The sequence below is a fragment of the Sarcophilus harrisii genome, chromosome 1 (genome assembly GCF_902635505.1).
Source record: "Sarcophilus harrisii chromosome 1, mSarHar1.11, whole genome shotgun sequence".
NCBI classification, from domain to species: Eukaryota; Metazoa; Chordata; class Mammalia; order Dasyuromorphia; family Dasyuridae; genus Sarcophilus; species Sarcophilus harrisii.
The window spans coordinates 601,125,395-601,147,736 of NC_045426.1; positions in this window are offsets into that span (position 1 = coordinate 601,125,395).

Consider the following 22,342-nt stretch of genomic DNA (forward strand, 5'->3'; position numbering starts at 1 on the left):
ATCATAAAACATATTTATAGTAAAGATAGGTTAAGAAGCAAAACATAATGTATAGAGCTCACCTCTAACTCAGGAACATTTCTGTTCTAATGTTAGTCTGACATATTCTAGTTATGGGGCACTAGTGAAGTCATATAATATCTCAGTGTTACAGGTTATGTTAGGATTATAAATTGTAGAACAATTGCCAATATGCACTGATAGAAAGAATTTATGCCTTAGAGTTTCTTATACTGATGAAATTGCACCTTTTTTTTCTATCTCTGCCAGTCTCTCTGTCTACTTATCTCTCTCAATCTTTCTGTCTTCGTCTGTCTCTAAATCTATATCTCTCTTTGCTTCTCTGTCTTTCTGTGTCTATTTATCTGTCTCTATAATTATTTTTCAGTCTGTCTGTCTATTTATCTTTCTAAACACATAAACACACACACACACACACAGAGTTCTTATACATATGGTACCTAAGAAAGTTAGAGTAACTATGAGGAAAGAAATCTTCTATAAAATAATGTATTCAATATACACACAAATAAGTATGCTAAAAGGTAGAATACAATCTGCTTTTTTACTTGTTCAATTTTGAACCTGACAGTGGTTTAGATTTCTTTTAGGAAATTGCATGTCTTTTACCAATCCCCAATTTCCCATGAAAGTAAAGGCCTATCTTTTCAATATTAATATTTTAGCAGTGCAGCTATATGACAGCAAGACATGGAATATCATTTCAACTAAAGGAGTAAAAATAAGAGCCACACAGAGAGCACATGAGTAGGCTGCAGTATATAACCTATGAAGAACTTCAAAGAAGAACAGGGATAAAAGATCTCATCAAGGGGTATTCAGTTAATAAGAGAAGGAGTAGTAAGGAATGACAGATTTAAGCTAGAGTTCTTTTTCATACCCTCACTCTGTTGGGATAAAGTGAAGGACTTGAGACACACTGGGTAGACCCCCTGAGTTGGACTTTGGGAGAACATGGATAAAACTACAGAAAATGGACAGATTTGAATGGATTGGAATCTTCATCTTTGGAGGGAATGCCTGAGTTGATTAGAGCTTAGAATTACATGTGTATTTTGGGAGAAAAAAAGAGAAAATGTAATAGAGGAAAAAGTAGAAAACTAGACAAAATCCTTTAAAAAATTTCAGGTGTGAAATCACTTTCAGCTGGTTCTATCAGAAAATGTTGGGAGAGGAATATCTATCTAGCCTTTGCATATGTAAATAAGGCATATATGTGTGTGTATATATGCAAATATGTGTCCATATGCATCCACATGATATGTACACAATATACATCATTATATGTATATATATATATATATATGTACACATTGTATATACACACATGTCTCTCTCACACACACACACATATATAATTTACTATATGATGTTGGAACAAGTGACTTAGCCTCTTTGTTCTTCAGGCAATTCCCTATGATTTGCCTTCTATGTTATACAAAGGTTATATGACATTCTAAAATTTTTTGAAGGAATATTAGTATTGTGAATTTTCCAAAGTGAAAAAATCAATAATGATGATAAAAATTAGCCAGTATTCCATTGCTGCTTTCATGTTTGTAAAGTGCTTTACAAATATCTCATTTAACCCATACAACTGTATAAGTGAAATGTGATTATTATCTCCATTTTACTAAAGAAAAGACAGAAACTGAGCAATTAAATGACATTCTTTGGGCCATTTCAGCCAGTAACATTTGGAGTCAGGATTTGAATTCAAGCCTTTCTGATTTGAATTCTAGAACCCTATCCACCATAACAGATCAGAAATCACAGCTATTTGTTATATTCAAGCACCCATACACACACACTCACACACATGCATTCTCTCTCTCTCTCTCTCTCTCTCTCTCTCTCTCTCTCTCTCTCTCTTTCTCTGTATGTATGTGTACAGAAGGTAATCCATTGGAAAAGGAAATGGCAAACCACTCCGGTAACTTTTTCAAGAAAAGATCATACAGGAGCAGTTCATACTATGGTCTACTGAGTCACAAAGAGTCAGACATGAATGAACAGCAAATATGTGTGTGTATATATAACAAAGGACGACATTTAGGAAAAATAGTATCCTGAATATATGCTAAATATTATTTTGTAAATATTATTGTATTTTTAAATATTTTATTTCCTCCAATTACATGTTATAACAATTCTTTAACTTTTAAAAAAAGTTTTGAATGTCAAATTATTTTCCTTTTTCATTCTCTTCCCACCTCCTCCCTGAGATGGTAAGCAATTTGATATAGTTTATACATGTGTAACCTTGTAAACCATTTCCATATTAGTCATTTTTACAAGAAAGAAGAAAGAAACAAAGAAAGGAAAGAAAGAAAAAAGAGAAGGAAAGAAAGAAAAAAAGATAGAATGAAGAGAAAGGGAGAGAAAAAGGGAGGAGGGGAGGGAAGGAGGAAGGAAGGAAGGAAAGAAGGAAGAAGAAAAGAAGGAAAAAGGAAGGAAGAAGAAAAGAAGGAAGGAAGGAAAAATATTATACTTTAGTCTGTATTCAGACTGTATTCAGTTCTTTTTCTGAAAAAACAATAGGATGCTTCATCATAAGTGATTTTGGATTGTCTTGGTTCATTGTATTGTTAAGGATAGTTAAGTCATTTACAATTCTTCATCATACAATATTGCTGTCACTATGTACAAGGTTCTCTTGGTTCTGCTCACTTCAGTTTATATAAGTTAATATAAGTCTTTCCAGTTCATCTGAAATAATTTTCTTTTCATTTCTTGTAGTACTATTATATTCTATCACAATCATATACTGAAGTTTGGTCAGTTATTCCCCAAATGATGGACATTCTTTTGCTTCCCAATTCTTAGCCAAACAAAATTAGCTGTTATAAATATTTTTATACAAATAGTTGCTTCTCCCCTTTTGTAATCTCTTTGGGATACAAACTTAGCAATGGTAAGTCAAAGGGTATGCCTAATTTTATTGTCCTTTGGACCTATTCTTTGTAACTTGTAACTTTCTCAAATTGTCATGGCATGTAATATCAGAGTCCATTTCGAATTCTGGTAGGTACAATCTACAATTCACCACACTAGAAACCCAGCTGGAGACAGGTAAATAGCACCTCTTCTTAGAACTAAGATGTTAGTGGTATCAATTAGCTTTCATTTAGTTTTCTTGAATCTCTTTGTGTGTTTGAAGAAACAAGACAAGTTAGGATGCATTTATAAAGTGTGTGCTCTTTACCAGAAATTGTGCTATATCCTAGAATTACAAAGAAGGGCAAAAACCACAATGTTTGTTTTCATAGCTTTCACAATCTTATAAGGGATACAATGTGCAAACAACTATGTATAAGTAAGATATATAGAATAAATTGCAGTTAATTTCAGAGAAAAAGCACTAAAATGAAAGATAATAACCATATAATTGTGTCTCAATGATGAGTATTTCCCCCCTGCAGCTTTTTATTTTAACAGTCACCTTTCAATCCTATCCTTTTCCTAGTTGGTCCCCAGATTATCACACTTGCGTTAAGAATTACACTATAACATAATATAATAATGACAATATAGCTAGCATTTTTATATAAATTTTTGGCATTTAGCAAAAGTAAGCATTCAGTTCAGGTAACTACTTTTGTTATTTTTTTTTGTTTAAAAATACATAAAATAGTTTATTCTCACTTGCCTCACCATGCCACTATAAATTGTCATTATTATTTTGTATTGAAAATGGGAAAATTACAATGTTCATTATTTTTATAAATGCTTCCCCCAAATTAGGACCAAAATCTTAGATTTTTTTTTAGATAAACTTATAGTTTTTATCCTTCCCTGTGTGTTAGTTTCTTTATCAGAAAAATCTGAAAAAAATAATTGCTACTTACCTTGCCAGAAGATAAATTATGAACATTATTAAAATAATTTAAGTAAATTACTTTGATGTCAGAAGAAAGGCACTAGAAACCTGTAAAAATATACCATGTCTTAAAATATATATATTAGTATAGCACCTTAAAGTTTATCTTTACCAAAAAAGATACAATTCTAGCATATAAAACAGATTTTAATAAAAATCCACAGATCTTAGTCAAAAACCATGATTTCAATGCTACTTTAATTAGCTTACGTAGACACAGATCTAAAATCACCTCTCATTATTTTCTTTGAGATTCAACAGGCCCAATTTACAAATTTCTTTTTATTTGTATATGTCTTACCCATAATAGACACTTAATGCATTCTTACTTACTTGAATTAGTTTTAATTTCAGTAAATGAGAATTACCAACAAACTGGATTTATATTTTAGCTAGAGAAGACATTTATGCCAACCAGAAAAAGAGAAAATCAAAAAGGATGAAATTAAAGAATTTTCAAATTTAGGTTGACTTATTCTTTTCTTTAAGTGTAAGAAGAAGACAAAAGGAAAACACAGACATTGAACGGGGGTTGTGTTCACAAGTACTTCTGTCTTCTACTTGACTATGAAAGATCAACAAGTTAAGAAGTTACTTCTTAGGATCACTTGGGGGACTGTGAGAGTCAAGTCTGGTTAACAAGAATTTATTATTATATACTAGGTACTAGAGTAAGCATTGAAGGTAGTAAGACAGAAATAGTTTTTATCTTTAAGAAGTTCATTATAATAGATGAGACAGTGTATGAACCATTACATATATATAAGATACATACAGAACAAATTAGAGATATTCTGAGAAGAAAGTCACTAGCATTAAAGGGAACTAGGAAAAGCATCTTGTAACAGTTAAAATTTGAGCTGATACTCGAAAATTAAAAAGAATATATTGTTTGCAGTTAGGCTGCACAAATATGATACAGACTATTATATTCTTTAATTTATTGATTTAATGTTATATTATTCAAATTACCATTAGGTTTCTGGATGGATAAAATAATTATAGAATTTATTTAGAGGAAGAAAAAAATGAAATAAAGGCATGTTAACATCAACATTTCAAAACTATGCCATAAGCAGTAATCCTCAGGATGTTTTGAACTGATTTTAAAAAACAGAAAAATAATAAAATACGTTAGATATTCAAGAACTATGAGTAGGCTGTCTGTTTGAGTTACTGTACCTAGTATTTCATAAATTTGTGAACAAAACTCCAAATAACAATTCTCTATTTAACATGAACTGTGGAAATGAGTTTTTTTTAAAAATCGGAAATAGTCTTTGAACAGCATCATGTTACCATAAGCCATAATACATTTAAAATGGATTTTTGACCTAAATTAAAATAAAATGAAAGAATAGAAGGAAATAATTTTCAAAACTATGGCTGGAAGAAAATTCTTAACTAATTAGGCATAGAGCTGATTATAAAAACAAACACAACTCCATGAAATCAAAAACAAAAACATATTAATAAAATAAAAAGAATTATGATGAGAAGTGATTCAGTAGGGTAGAAATATTTGCAATAAATATCTCTGATAAAATCCTAGTATCTAAGTTGCAGAAACTTGACACAAATTTATAAGACTAAGAATCATTACCCAATAGCCAATTGGTTAAAAGATAGGAGTAGTTTTCAGAAAAAGAAATGCAAATGTTCAAAAGAAATAGGAAAGTTTGCCTAAAATACCAGTAATATAATAATGATAAATGCTCTGTTCTTTTATATTTAAAAATTTGACAAAGATAAAAAATCTATTTTTGAAGATAAGTGTTAATATATTTTTGCAGAACAATAAAATGTTTAATTATTTTTGAGAGAAGTAACTACATTTGGTAGTTATACAATGAGGCACATAACACTAATAAGGCAATGATAGAAAGTTCTAGTTATGACAAAATATTCATATTAAGACTCTCTATATTAGCAGAAAACTGAAAATAATAGGTATCCATTGAATGGAGTTGGGTCAACAAACTGTAGTATATGATAAGAATGATATATTTCTGGGCTGAAAAAAAGTATAGTGATGAAGAATTTAAAGAAATATGTGGAAGTTTGTACAAAATCATATAGAGTAATGAAAGCAGCACTAACCAGACAATCTGAACAATGTCTACTATTATTTAAAGAACAAGGATAACTCCATACCTCTCAGATTGGCTAAGATAACAGAAAAAGATAATGATAAATGTTGGAAGGGATGTGAGAAAACTGGGATACTAATATATTATTAGTGGAGTTATGAACTGATCCAACTGTTCTGGAAATCAATTTGGAGCTATGCCCAAAGGCCTATTACATTGTATGTACTTTGAACCAGCAGCGTGTCCCCCAGAGATATTTTTGTAGCAGCTCTTTTTGTGTTGTGAGGAATTGGAAACTGAGTGGACACCCCTCAAATGAGGAATGGCTGAATAAGTTATGGCATATGAATGTAATGAATATTATTGTTCCATAAGAAATGATCAGGATGCTGATTTTAGAAAAGTTTGGAGAGACTTTCATGAACTGATGCTAAGTGAAGTGAGTAGAACCAAGAGAACATTGTACACAAAAAACAAGATTATGTGATGATCAAATGTGATGAAACTGATTCTTTTCAACAATAAAGTGTTTTAGGTCAATTCCAAAAGATGTGATGAGAAAGCCATCTGCATCCAAAGAGAGGGCTATGGAGCATGTGGAGCACAACATTTTATTTTCACCTTTTTTGTTGTTTTCTTGTTTCTTTTCTCATTTTTTGTCCTATGATCTGATTTTTCTTGTGCAACATGATACATGTGGAAACATGTTTAGAAGAATTGCACATGTTTAACATGTATTAGATTACTTGCTATCTAGGACAGAGGAGAGGTGGGAAGGGTTTCAAATTTCTACTAAAATAGAATCATGGAACCATATATTTAGAATATAGAAAGTTTCTCAGTAAAAAAGTAAAAAAGGACTGTATCCAGTCCTTTTATTTTACAGATGAGGAAACTGAGACTGAAAAGTTAAATGACTTTCCCAAAGTTGCATAGGTAGTAAGTATGCCTTATTTTTATTTTTTACTACAAATTTAGCTTCTTTTCACTGTACCATGAGGTTGCAACCAAAATGTTGTTAGCACCACAACAAATTAGGCATATTCCATGATTAGTTATTACCTCCAAACTTGCTTCTCATTTTGATTTCCTCATTTTTAAAATAAAATTTTATAATTATTTTTTAAATTCAGTGTTATATAAATTTTCTCCTACTAACCCTCCTCCTCTCAAAAACTTATCTTACATTGACCCCTAAAATTAAAAGAAAAAAAGGAAAGAGGAGTAAGATAAACAAATTAACAAAAAAGAAACAAAGTCCTTAATTTTAATAGCACCACAATCCATTATGTAATACTTGAAAGTTTAGCATGATTTTCGACTCATTGAACATTGATGCAAAATGTATTCCTCCTCACAAAAATAGAAGATTTAATATTTATTAATGATTTTTGTGTGTGTGTGTGTGTGTGTGTGTGTGTGTGTGCACGTACATGCACTGAGATCCATGCTAGGGATCCAAATATAAGTAAGGGATCCAAATATAAGTCTTCACCTTCAAAGAACTTGTGTGCTTATAGAGGGAAGATAATAAATAAGTTTTTATATACTTTATGTTTATTTTATCTTATAAATATTTTGTAAATATATCTATCATCCCTATTAAACTATCAGTTTCCTTAGGTGTTAAATTTAAATGATTGACAAAGTCTCAAAAGTGTTTCAAAATTTTCTTTGTGTTTGACTTCTAGGAGGAAGAAGTACATGACATCAAAACACCTAAAACATTTAATTAAAAACAAAAATCCACAGTATTGAATTAATTTATATGCATCAAATCTTCTCATATTTTATATTCACCATATTCTACACTGTATTTATAAGAGAGAACTCATATTCAGAATAATTTTTATAGAAATATCTTAGAAGTCAAAGCTTGGATTGCATTCAAAATGATCTATTTACTAAGGCAGGAAAGAAAAAGAAATTCTAGCAATATTTTCAACTTTTAAAAAGTTGATAGAGAAAAGAAAGGATGAAATATTAGTTACACCAGTGGCATCAAATTCAGATAGAAATGAAGGGCTCTGGACGTATTTACATAGAAAACCACTACATTTTAACAATATCTTTCTCATTTTTTATCTTTATTTATTTTGTTAAATGTTTCCCAATAACATTTTTATCTGGTTCTCACCATATTTATTTCTCTGAACAACATGGAGTCAGCTAGAAAAATGAAATTACCTAGCAGTTTCCATTTCCTGAGCATTTTGGAAAATTTGGGTACAATTGCATTTTTATTGCTACATTAGACCACAAAAATCATTCTTTTCAGTGATAGTAATTGAACAGCAGACATAGATAGTTTTGCAATGAATTAAAGGTTAGCAAATACTTCTTTCTGTCAAGGACAAAAAGCAAAATGGCCTCTTCTACTTTTATTTGACATGAGAGTGAGTTGTAGAATGTAAAGAGATTTCAAATTTCCATGCCATTGAGAATTTGCAAAATGAACTCATTTTTCATTGTGAATAGAAATACGCTGCTAAGCAAACCATATGGAGTAGTGTGTTTTTTTTTTTCTTTCCTCAATTCCCTATTTAAAATGACATATTATAAATCAAATATGGCCAAACATTCCTTTTCCTTAAAAAAAGAATCTTCATTATAAAGTTTCCTTTCTTTTTCAGCTAAAATAACCTATCTAGAACCATTGTTTCTGCTTTCTTTCTTCTCATTTAATTTTCAAACCTTTTTATTCTTGTTTTTGGTGTCATCATTAATTTCAAATTGCTTTCTCCAAATTGATTTGCCAATGATAATTTTTTATTGTGTGTTTAAAACAAATTTTTATTAGTATCTTCTATTTTTTTTTATTATCATAGCTATCTCAAGTAACCTTTCTCCTCCCAGAGATCTATCCCTAAACAAATTGTGTGTGTGTGTGTGTGTGTGTGTGTGTGTGTGTATTTGTGTTTTAGAGAGAATAAAATAAATCATTGAAGAAGTCCCAAAAGATGTCCAAAGTGACTGTGGACCTCCCATTTTCACAAAGGGGGATTTCATGGTGTCTTGTTATCTTTTCATTTGAATCCTCTTGATCTTTATAGGTTTGTTATACTTATTCTTAATATGTTGGTATATAGTTTTTCTTTTGCATTTCTATTTTTGTAACTGTTGTTTTCCTGTAATATATTATCTTCTTGTCTGCTCATGTTTTATCAGTTCAAATAGATCTGGCTGAAACTGTCAAAATTAGTATTGTTGATGATTCTCTAGGATTTTCTAAGTATAAAATCAGATCATCAGAAAATAAGGGTAGTTTTGCATCTTATTTATTTACTGACATTTAACTTTTTTTCTCTTATTGATGATATTAGTACTTCAAGAAATATATCAAATTATAGGGAGAAGAATGGACATTCTTGCTTTACTCTCATATTTCTTAGAAAAAAATACATATAATTATCCATTGTATATAATGTTTGCTTTCAGTTTTATCTTTTTTGTAATAAAAAAGACTTTCTCTGCCCATAGGTTGTTGGATATTAGGCATAAATGAGCATTTTAGTTTTTTTCCCAAGCCTATTGAGGTGATCATCTAGTTTTGAAATTTTGCTTTTTAACATAATTAGTTATGTTTATTATTTCCCTAATAATGAATTATCTTTTCATTCATGATAATTAAACCCCACTTGGTAAAAATGAATTATTCCCTAAAACAGAGAATGACAAAACACAGAGAGAAAATATAGGCAATATCATTATTAAGTCAGTGTTCCCAATGATATTAGGTTTTATTTTTTTCCTTTGACAGCTCTTTTACATTCAAATCTATTTCCTTTTCTGAGTTGGGTTATTTAAAATTTTTCTCTGATCTTCTACAAGTTGAATATTTTATATTTTTGAAGACACACCTCTATGTCTTTTGGGTTTAAAACTTTGTTAGCATATAACTGTAAAAATGTGTTCTGATTATTCTTTTATTTATTTGGGTTTTGCTGTGATTTCATTTTGTTAGTTTTTTAATTGATGTGATTTTCCATTCTCTTTTTAATCATATTAGTAAGTTTGTTATTTTTCTTACTCTTTAAAAACATTTTAGTCATCTCTTTCTGTTTCCAATTTATCTATTTCCCCTATAATTTTAATATCTTTTCTACACTTATTTTCAGTTTGGTTACTTGGCTTTCTATTTTTTAATGCATATTTAGTTTATTAATTCTCTCCTTTTCTACTTTGTAAATATATATTTAGCATATGAATTTCCACCAGCAAACTCCTTTAGCCGCCTCCCAGAAATTTCTACATTTTGTTTTATAATGATTATTTTTAACAAATATATTGTTTCAATATATTTATTTGACCATTTTAAAAATCAATATTTAAAATTTCATTGTCTTCATTTTAATCTGTTCTTCTGTTTGTTGTCTCCAAATCAATGACTATTTTTGTTATGAAGCTATATTATTTATTTCTGCCTTTTAAATACTTGTTCACAGTGTGTCTGTGCCTGAATTCATGGTAAATTTCTATAAAAGTTACATATATAGTTCTGAGAAATATACATATACATGTAATGGCACACACATATGTATGGTTCTGTTGATGAAATACCATCAGTCTTTTAAATCCAGTTTCTCTAGCAATTTGTTGTATTTTATAATTTTTCCTTTGTTAACCTTATACAAGATTGAGAGAATGGAATTGTCTTGTCACTATTGTGTTACTGTCTAAGTCTTCTTTGTAGCTCAGATGCTTCCTCTGTGATTTTGGATGCTAAGGCATTGGAGCATATAAGTGAACTACTGATATTGATTTTATTCTATCATTTCTTTCATCATAATATAGTTTCCTTCTTTATTTTTTAAAATTTTTGAATGCTTATTTGTGTTTTATTAGAGAGCATTATTACAACTTTTGCTTTGTATATTCACCTGATGCTTATTATCTTTTTCTTCCATTTCCCCAGGTTTGTTTTGAAGTATCTTTTTAAAATGTTTTTCTACTAAGCCACATATTTTAGAGTTTTGTTTACTTATCTGATATGTCACTATTTTGAATGTCATTAGATTAATTTGTTGATATAGACAGCTCTGAGAATTAGATTGATATTTTCCTTCAATTGTTTCTAATATTGTGGGGGGATTACTATGAATTTTCTCCCTCTTCTGTTCTAAAGGCAGCACCATATTCCTTTACTGTACCTTAATTATTTTTAAAGTGGTCTTGTTCCTACCTACTCTCTTCTCAAACAATCCCCTTCTCTGCTTTTTTTTTTTTTTAACTTCTTTTCTTTTCAAGTTTTGCTTATTAGTTCCTTTTTTTCTTTAGCTTTTATCTGGTAATGCAATTCTTCTCCCTTTTCCCTTTCTTAATTAGCCAGATTTCCCCCTTTCTCTCTTCCCTTCAAGTAACATTGCCCATTAATTTTAAAATTAAATTTTTTCAGCCCTTTAAAAAAAGGATTTCTCTCACTTTCTACATTACTGACTCTCTCTTTCTGTCTTTCCTAGAGCTCTATTCTCTGATTTATGGCCCTTATAATTTTTATTTCTTTTTCTATTCTTTGTATTCTTTATGAAATCAAAATGTCTAATATATCCATCATAGATTCTCCTCTGTGTGTCATTTGACCATTTTATTTTAAAACTTATCCCATGGATTATCCTTTTTCATTATGCCTCATTCCCAAAATAATACTAATTGTTGCAGATGTCAGAGAGGATACTACTGTCCCATAGTAAAGTTCCTCCCTTACATGTAGCAAACTATCACTGATCTATACCTTCCTTCACCTTATTACTATGCTTTTGATTTGTCTCAAATCTCAACTCTGTGTTTATGTTCTCCCACCCCCTGAGGTTCTAGCTGCCCTCAAGAGGTTCAATCCCTCCCTTTCCAAATTCAGGAAAGTACACCCTTCGAGATCAAAATCACTCACATTATATCTAATACAAGGTCATCATCTTCCTTTTATAGACCATTTGTTTTCTCCCAAAGTAGGATTCAGCAGAGGAGCCCCTTCAAATTACCACAGCAAAACCTACTTCCTTCATTTTCTTTTTTTTCCTCTTTCCTCTTCTCTGATTCTCCTATACATTCTTTTCTTTCTGAGACCATAAGAATCACCTTTCTCTTATAGCTAACTTTTGATTTTAATCTGTTACATAGCACATTTTTCTTTATTCCTCTCTTCTTTCCCTTCCGGTATCCTCCCATGTTATAACACAGTCCCATAAAAAAAAGGAATAATTCACCCTTTGGCAGTGCTTTGCCAGTTTCTATCCATAATGTTCCAGAACTACATCTTCACTGCTACCTTCATCTTTGTTTCTTTGTATACATTTAGAAAGAAGTCAAATATTTGTCCCTCTACTGTTATGCCGCCATTGTTGCTCTTCTTGGTCACTATATTTATTCATTCCTTCTGCATTTTTATTATTTGTAGGATTCAAGAAACAAATAGTCTGTTCATTTATAGTGTTCTTTGTTTAAAAAATTTTTTTTCACATGGTTCTGTATTATTGAATGTTCATCTTTTTTTTTTTTTTTTTCATTTACAGCTAACCTCATATTTGCAGAGTAGGTTACCCTGGATTATTTCCTGAGTTTCATTACTTTTCATAACACATTATTGCCTTCCCTTCTACTTTTTCTGGTAGCTTCAGAGTAGTTATGTTTTATTTGAATTTCCTTTCTATTATAGTTGAAACTCTCCTGATTGTTTGCAGAAGTTGTTGTTTCTGAACTGAATTATTAAACTTAATCACTATGTATTTTGGAGTTTCCAGCCTTGGAGAACTTTCTGGAAGTGATCTATGAGTTTTTTCAAACGTTATTTAATTTTATATATTCAGAAGTTTTATGCAGTTTTGTTCCTATTATTTTCTGCATTTTGATGTTAAGGTTCTTCTGGGAGATCTATGATCCTTACATAAAAATGTTATGTGTGTAACATGAGGCATCTTGTCTTTAAAATCAGTATGTTTTGTGGCTAGTTTGTGTGCCTATTGAGCATATTTTCTTCATTTTCTTCTTTGCTTATCTTGTTCTAGATTTTTCTTCATTTCTGCATTCTTGTATTTATAATCTCTTGCTCATTCTTTTTTTTTTTGATGAAATTTGCCATCACAGATTTAAATTTTTCTATTTAGACTATTATTTCTACTATGTGAGCCACAAATTCTTCTCTCATAATCCTCCTTTCTCTTTTGAATCAATCAGGAGCAGTCTTCTCATATTCCTCTCACCTTCTATAGGGTTCTTTGCCTCATCAAATGTTATGTCATTTTCTTTTGTTATACAGAATTTATTACTAGTTGCTTAAACTTGTTTATTAGATCAAGAGGCTTTTTGTTGTTAATGTTTTCCCTGTTGATCTATCTTTTTATGTTCAAATTGAGTTTTATTCTTCCTATGATCTTTGATAACTTGGTCTTTTTTCTCTCTGATTCCCCCCCCCCCTTTTTGCTCACTTTCCTTCTCTCTCCATTCTGATGTTGGATTCCATAGGGGATGGGTCTCAAAGTATCTCAGTTTCTTCCCATTCTGGGAAATTCATAGATAACTAATATATGTCTTTGCCACAAGTGGCAAGGAGAACAGAAGAGTAAAAACTGGTCCCAGGATTTCTCAGTGGCCCTTAGGCTTATTGAAGTGCTGCATAGCACACATACATACAGAGACACTCATGTTTGTATGTGCATGCATGTGCACACACAGACACACACAAACACAGGTGCACACACGAAATTCAGATCTAGTGTCCTGCCCCAATGCCTCTTTTCCTAAATTCTCTAATTTAGTGTTCAGAGAGCTACCACAAGGATGTTCTGTGCAACAGCAGTTCATATATTTGTAGCCCTGCCTCTAGTATGTTTTTGCTACTCAAGGGTTTTTTACAGTCTTGTTCCAGAGTCTTCATGGCACTGGAAAAAGGGAGAAAAGATGAGATGTGAAAGTTGGTTATGTTGAAATCCCCCAGGTGTTTAGATCCATTAAGGTAGCGTCACTACTTGGTAACATGGGAGATAAGAATGGGTGTTGAATGAGTTCATGGTCAGTGAGCTTCAGTTAATATTTTTAAAAACATCCTTTTTTTTTTTTAATTTTGAGTTTTCCTAGGCCATGGAAACAATTGAAGCTATTTTATCTCTGCTGTATAATTTTTGTTTTGAAGAAGTTTGAGAAATTATGAAGATTAGAGAAAATGTCTAGTTCTCTCTCTGGTTGCTTATGTGAACTACTAGTGATATCTTAAGTTCCAAATTTGATAGTCTTTCTAGTTATCATCCTGTTCAATGTTCATCACTTCATACCATTGACTATCTTCTCTTCATGGATGATCTCTCCTCTTTATTTTTTTCCTGACATTATTCACTCCTGGTTCTCATTCTATTAGCCTGACTTTTTATTTCTCAGGCTCTTTTGCTGACTAGTCATTCATATCATGTTACCTAAATGAGAGTGTTCTCTCTACATATTCTGTCTTTTGACAGCCTCCTCAGAAGCAATGGGTCTAATTGTTATCTCCAAGATGATTCAAAGATATCTTTCTAAATATCTAAACAAATAAATACATGTGTATAAGCATTACTTGCATCCCCAGGACCTGGAACAATGCCTAGCACATAAGCAAGGCCTTAGTAAACACCTGTTGGTGATTGATTGACTGAAATACTAGATTGCTGCTGTCGGGTCAGAGGCCCTTATCCCAGGACTTGAAGCATATCATAATTATCAAAATAACTTGATTTGGTAGGGGCACATCTGATTCCTTAAACAAATGGCTGTTAGCCTTCAGCAACAATTATGGCACTGATTACAAAAAGCTATGTGAATGTCGGATTATTGTCAAATTTGTGCTTGTACCCTGGAATTGCATTAGACTGGGTAAGATGGCTAATGGAGAATATGTGAGCTATAGGGAGAAATATGATGGCAGCAACATAGTCTTCTCATCATCCCAGAAAATATATTTGACTGGGGCAAAAAGAATACATGAGTCTGTAATAGTTTCCCTAAGGATCTAAGTAGAATTCTGATGATCATGGAAACAGTAGTATAAATCCTTGTACCTGAAGGATGTGTGCATAGTTTCATGCTGGTTACTGAAACCAAATTAAGACAAGACTATTAATTCTTGCTTCATCTTCTCCACCCATGAAAAGGAGGGATTTTATCCTTACTGTCATAAATGTTTCCCCAGGATTTACTTTTTACTATTGAAGACTCCATACATTTTTAAGTGTGTGTGTGTGTGTGTGTGTGTGTGTGTGTGTGTGTGTGTATAGGGAGGTAATAATAATTATTTTATTATGCTTATTGTCCAGGGGGTTACTTTGTTTTGTTGTCTTAATTAAATATTTTACTATTTAATTTGTTTTTTTCTACATCAGGTCTTAATATGTATTCACACAATTGTTTATCCTACATAGCATGTTATTCCTGGATTCATTCAAGTCAACAAGAACATATTAGATGTCTACTACATGCCATTCACTGTTAAGTGCAAGGGATACAAAGAAAGGGAAAAACACTTTCTTCTCAAGAAGCTAATAACTAAAATATGAAAAATAACACAACTATATTCAAGCAAGATATATAAAGAATAAATTAGAGCCAATCTCAGAAGAAATGCATTAACATTAAGGAAGTTTAAGAAGGGTTTCTTGAAAAAGGTAGGATTTTAGTTGTGACTTGAAGTGGTAAAGAAAAAGAGAGAATACTAGGAATGGGGACTACCAAAAAGGAAATATATTAGACATGATCTTTTCTTTCAAAATCTAATTTTACTCAAGTGTTTCATAAATAATGCCATGAAATGGACAGATATCAAGGACTTCAAGACAAGTGAACTTTTTTTTAAAGTCAATTTTAATCCTTAAGACCATAAAAGAAAGCCCAAATAATGTTCTTGACTTCTATAAGATTTCCTTTTTATTCTCTTTGTATGTTGCTTATACATGGATGTCCCAAAAGTCTCAGAACAGTTTAAACTTCTTTCTTGGCTCCTACAACTTAAAACTTCACTAAGACTTTTGGAACATCTTGTATGTTCTGAATGTAAGAAAAGAAAATTTCTTTTCTCCTATCCTACCAATAGTGCATTAGCAACTATAAGGTAGATTTCCCCCATCTCCATGAGTTTTCTAGCTCCTGGATCAGGAGATAGGGAGAGAGGAGCAATAGAAGGTGGGATTGTGCAACTTGTGTCACTTTGGATTCTTTTTCATCTCTTTTGATGACAATGGGAACTCAGATTCAACAAACTTTGCCATGTAGATGTTAGAGGAATTTTTGCCCAGGTGCTATAATAATTTTGGTTATAATGTAAATTTGACAAAACTCCTAAGACATCATTTAAAATGTGTATATATCTCCTCCTCATCAAATAATTATAAAATTCTGCAGAATTAAGGTTTCTACATTAGATGTATGCATTACCCTCATAGTAAAGAGGGAAGAGGAAGAGTTCAGTCCAAAATTTAACATTCACAAAGAATAGCAACATGACATCTTAGTACCATTGTGTTGCCTTATATAGAGGTTCTGAATTTGGTTCCAAAGCTTCTACTTCTCCTTTTATTTTTTCCTCGTGTGTAGCTGTGAAGAAGCAATAAGACTATGTATGTGGAAAGGTTTCATATTTTCTTGTTAGAGGACTACAGTAATATTTCCAGGGACTGTATTCCCTAGAAAAGGAAAACATTGTCTTGGTCCCTTCAGTTGCACCAGCATTGACAAAGACATACTGTAATTAAACAGCCTGTGTGCAGCTTCATAAAACATATGGGAAACAATCACTTGTTTTATTTAGGATAGGGAGCTGCTGTGCTGAGAATCTGTACTGGCTTTGTCTAAGGCTTTAGTCATGAATATAAATTCATGGGCAAATGTCAGGTGGCAAAGAAGGAAGAGTTAGTCACAGAACCAAAAACAGGGCGAATTTTAGGACATTAGCCATGGTAAATGTTGTTTCCTAAAGGTGAATTTCAAAAAACCTCTTGTAGACAGGGAAAGGGAATGGAGAAGGAAGAGGGGACCATATGTAGCTCTCTTGCTGTAATAGAATGCAATTAACACCATCAATTAGTACTCTCTTCCATCAGTGGGAATTGATGCCTAACTTGGGAATGACTTCAAGGGCTCATCTTGCCATCTGATATCTCAAAAAGAAAATGGCATTAGGTAAAAGGAGAAATTGGCTGCAAACATGACAGAAAACATTGGAATTTTCTAATAAGATTCTAAAAATATTAGTTCATTGGCAGCCATACTCTGTAATTGATAAAGACTCACTGGAAGCAGTAACTTTACATAGCAAAACAATATGAATATAAAGACCAAAGACCTAGTTGCATTCTGTATTATAATGACATGCTATAATGGATAATGCAACTGGATGGTTTTTAAGTAAAAATCTTAGTTCTCTCTGAATCTCCTAGTGATAATATAAATATTTATAGTATAAATACTTTAATATATGAATGTGTGTTAATAAGAATGCTCATGGATAATGAATCAGGTTTAGAATTGAATGTAGAGAGGAAAATGGAGCAAATGGATTTATAAATGTATGTTTAATGATCCAAAGTTTCTCTCTGGAACAAAAGATTTTTTGAAACAATATTACTCTCTTACTCTTTTGTGCCTGCAAGTCACCAAACATCATAGACTCTGAAGAATTATAGTTGAGAGTTTATCCAAATTTAATTAATAGTGGAAAGGTTAATATTTGTTGTAAATAGGCTGCAGTGCATTAATGGGAGCCCAAGGGCTCAATAGGAACTTTAGTTATGCCTTTCATTTTTCCTCCTTATCCTCATTCAATATGCCTGTAATTGTTTAGATCTCAACACTCTTTGAAATGCCCAACAAGAACAGGTAATGGAGATACCATCTCTTCTCCTGATCTGCATCCTAATTCTCCTTGCCTAGTTCCCACAGGATGCTGGATGTTCTCTTCTTGCTAGATAATGATGCCCACCTTCTCTGTCCTTATTTCATCTGGAGGCTTATTTCACTGTGATCTTCAGGACTATCATTCTCTTCACAACAGCTGTTTGCCAGGAATATGATTTCTCATACCACTTGAATGAACAAAAATAATAATTCTCCTGATAAAGAGAGTAGGCTACTTAATTCTTCTACTTTTGTTTTCTAATGCTCTCTAAGTCTTACTGTATTCCCTGATACCATTCATTCCTGGGCATTATCATATGATATGCAGCCCAAACTCTCAATGCATTATCTCTCTTAATTAGGAAAATATTGAGAAAAAATATTAATCAATTATTATGAGGTAGCTATTGTGGTGGATTTGGGGAATATGAATCAAAGCAATGCCTATACTTTCAAGGAGCTTGCATTATGATAGGGGAAGGTAATACATAAAATGGAGCAGGTCAAAGTTGTGAGGGAGAGGGGAAGGAGGTATCTACTTGGGGACAATTTGGAATAATTTGTGGAATCAAAGGCTGATCTTAGTTTGAAGTGAATTTTACTTGTGTGAGTATTTCCTCAAACAAATATTTGTAGAAGAATTTATTAATTCTAGTACAAGGCTGTAGGGGTAGAACCACTGACAGTATGGGAAGAATACTAGAACAGAGGTAGAGAAGTTGGCTGGGGAGTTGTGAGTTAGCCTGTATATGAATTGATAGTAAAATATATGCTCCCTGAGGATAGGAAAAACACTGAGGATGAATTACATAATCAGTATTTGATAGAAGCAGTATTTGAACTCAGGGCTTTTTAGCTCTAACAAAATGTTGCCTCTCTGCTTGATAAATAAGTTCTTAATGAATGCTTTCCTATTGTGTCCCATTCCAATATCAAATAAAAATCATACAAGTAAGAGTCATAAGGAATAGTATTAAGTAAAAAGTTATAAATAGAATCTATTAAATTTGATTGATTTCCTTGTTAGCATGAACTAATCTCAATTTCTTGATTAAGTTGTTTACCTATAATCAGAATACTAACCCTTGAGCAAGCAAAATCAAAATCAACATGAAACTAGAAGAGAGAATAAAAATGAGAAGGTGGAGTTTGTAATTAAATCAGCAAAACTGTGTATAAACAAATATCTTGCACCATTTATCAAGGTAAAAATAGATACATGACCTCAATTAGAGATATTTCAATAGAATTAGAACATGGAATATGTAAACTTGTAGAAAGAGGAGCAATTTATGAATAAACAAGAGATAGAAAACAAAATTAGATGTAAAATGTATAATTTTGATTACATTAAATTAAAAAAAATGTTTTTGTACAAATAAAACATCATGTAGCCAAGATTACAAAGATAGCAAAATTGGGGAGAAAATTGTAGTCAATTACTCAGAAAAAATATTTCATATCTCAATTATATAAAGAATTTGTCTTTATATATGAGAATATATAAGAATATGAGTCATTCCGCAACTGATAAATGATTAAAGAATATAAGGAGTTTTCCAATGAAAAAATCAAAACAGTTTACAGCTGTATTTTAAAAATGTTCTAAACCATTATTTATTAGAGAAATAAAATGGAAAACCATCTTGAGATATCATTTTATACTTGTGAGATTGGGAAAAATGCTTGAAAATGAAAGCACCAAATATTAGAGAAGATGTGGAAAATTGGGATAATAATATGTTGTTTGTAGAATTGTGCACTTGACATTTTGAAAAGCACTTTGGAATTATGCCCAAAGAATTAATAAACTATCTGTATCCTTTGATTCATTAATAACTTTACATATTTATATATTTCTGTGAAATGGTAGCTATCTCTATGATGGGGATAGGGATAAGAAAAAAAAAACAAAAAATAATAAATACATAATAATTGTATTACATATTTAAATGTAATAAAGAATTATGTATAATAGAGTTGCAGTTTCATATGCAACTTTTAAAAAATCATACTATGTTATGGAAATGTTGTTTTATTGCATAAATTAAAAAAAACTTTAAAAAATGAAGTCGGTTATAAATTGACCTTTGGAAATGGACTATAGACCCCCTAAACAGGAGTAATATAGAAGAATAGAAATTGATTTGAGACATCATCATTTCCCCTGGAAGTCCAACCATTTAAAAGTAATTGGTGTAATAAGGAAAGCAGAAAAGCCTAGAAACTTCCTCAGCCAGCAAAATACTTTGCCAAGAAGATACAAAAGCCAAGGATAGCACAGGTTTAACATGTAAATTCATTTACAAAATTCTATGGAGAATGATGGTAGTAGATTATGAATAACATCACCCCATATATAGCAATAATAGATGAGAAAGGGAGAAAAATGATGATTCAGAAAATATGGAAGAAATTCTAATTAAGTCATCACTTTGAAAACATTTGAGGATAAAGCTCAAAGGAAGAGATAAAAATGGGAGGGAAAAATTCAGTAAAATCTTTTACACAAACTAGTTTCTCCATCAAGAATCTTGTATCTCTAACTTGCATATTTATATGCAATATAGTGGTTTGCAACAGTTTCTGAGTTTCCAGTGGAAAATTTATTATATACCACCCAGTAACATTGGCAAACTGTCAGCACCTAAAATGGGTTTTACCAAAAATGTTTAAGCTCCATATTTTCACTGTGAGTGGTAAATACAAAGCAGACACTTAGAGGTTCATAAGTTAATAAGATTTACCTTGAGTAAGTAATGGCTTATTTCTCAGGATTAATAGAAAGAGAGAAAGAAGTGTGTGTGTGTGTGTGTGTGTGTGTGTGTGTGTGTGTGTGTGTGTGTGGTGTGGTGTGGTGTGGAGAGGTCAGTAACTATTTATTTCCCTGAAAATCAAAAAAAATTTTACTGAGAATGGTGCTATAGTCTTAAGATGTGTGCTTTGAATCCAGCAATTCATTTTGTTTAACTCATTCTCTAATCCTCCGTCCTGTGTATAATGTTCCAGAGAATTGGTCATCCAACTTCTTCTTGAAGACCTCCAGTGTTGAGGGATTGCTTACCTCCTGAGGCTGATCATTTGGCTTTTGGACCAATTTAATTGCTAGATACTATTTCCTTATGGGAGCTAAAATTTTCCTTTTATTGATCTTGTCCCTTTGGAGCCAAGGAGAACAATTCTAATCCCTTTTCCACATAACAACCTTTCAAATATTTGAAAGGATCGTTTCTCTATGTCTTCTTCTCTCCCATTTCTTCCTGATTCTTTTCCTCTGAAGCCAAAACATCTCATTTTCCTTCAGTTTCATTCCTTCACCACCCTAGTTGACTTCCTTTGAATACACTCCAGGATGTTAATTTCCTTCCTAAACTGTGGCGCCCAGAAATAGACACAATGCTCTAGATGTGGTTGTACTTGAAACTTAATTCTAAAAACCCATTAATAATCTATGATTTCTGTTGAAAAGTAATTAGCCATATTAGTTTTTTTCTGTCCTAGCACTCAGTTGAAACATACTATGGAAAACTGAAGTCTATAAAAGGAAAAAAAAAATAACTAAAGTATTGGTGTTCTTATACTTTACAAAAGAGAAATCTGTGGGAAATCATTTAAGAAAATTCAGGTACTGGGATTTCTAAAATCTGAGATTTCTAACAACAACAACAATAAAAAAATAGTGGTAGAGTGAAATGAGTGATGTTTCTCAGAGGATGTAGGTACAAATCTCAAATCTGACAAAATATGCATGATCTTGGACAAAATATTTATAGTACTCGGACCTCAGTTTTCTCTTTTATAAAAAAAAGAAGCCTCTGAGATATTACCCAACTAATATCTACAAACTTTACAGAATCACAGAATTTCAGGATAAATTGGAAGCCCAAAGACAATTTAATCAATCTGCAGATGAAAAAGGATTTGCTTTGCTTAACTAATAGTTATGGAGATGTTTCTGCAGATGAAAAAGGATTTGCTTTGCTTAACTAATAGTTATGGAGTATTTGTTTAAATAACCTAAATAATGATAAACACTTCACCTATCTTTTGAGTCTAGTTTTTCACTTCTAGAAAGTTCTTGTCCTTAGGAAGTTATCTCTTAAATAAAATCTAAAATTATGTCTTTACTCCTTCCTTTGCTCTCCGGGATCAAGAATGTAACTCTATTCTCTCACCCTTTTAAAAATTTTATTAAAGCTTTTTATTTATAAAACATATGCATGGGTAATTTTTCAACATTGACCCTTGCAAAACTTTCTGTAACAGATTTCCCCCTTCTTCTCCCCACCCTCTCCCCTAGATGGCAGGTAGCCAAATACATATCAAATATGTTAAATGCAATATACGTAAACATATTTATATAGTTATCTTGCTGCACAAGAAAATCATATCAGGAAGGAAAAATAAACCTGAGAAAGAAAACAAAATAAAAGCAAACATTAACAAAAAGCGTGAAATACTATGTTGTAGTCCACACACAGTTCCCACAGTCCTCTCTCTG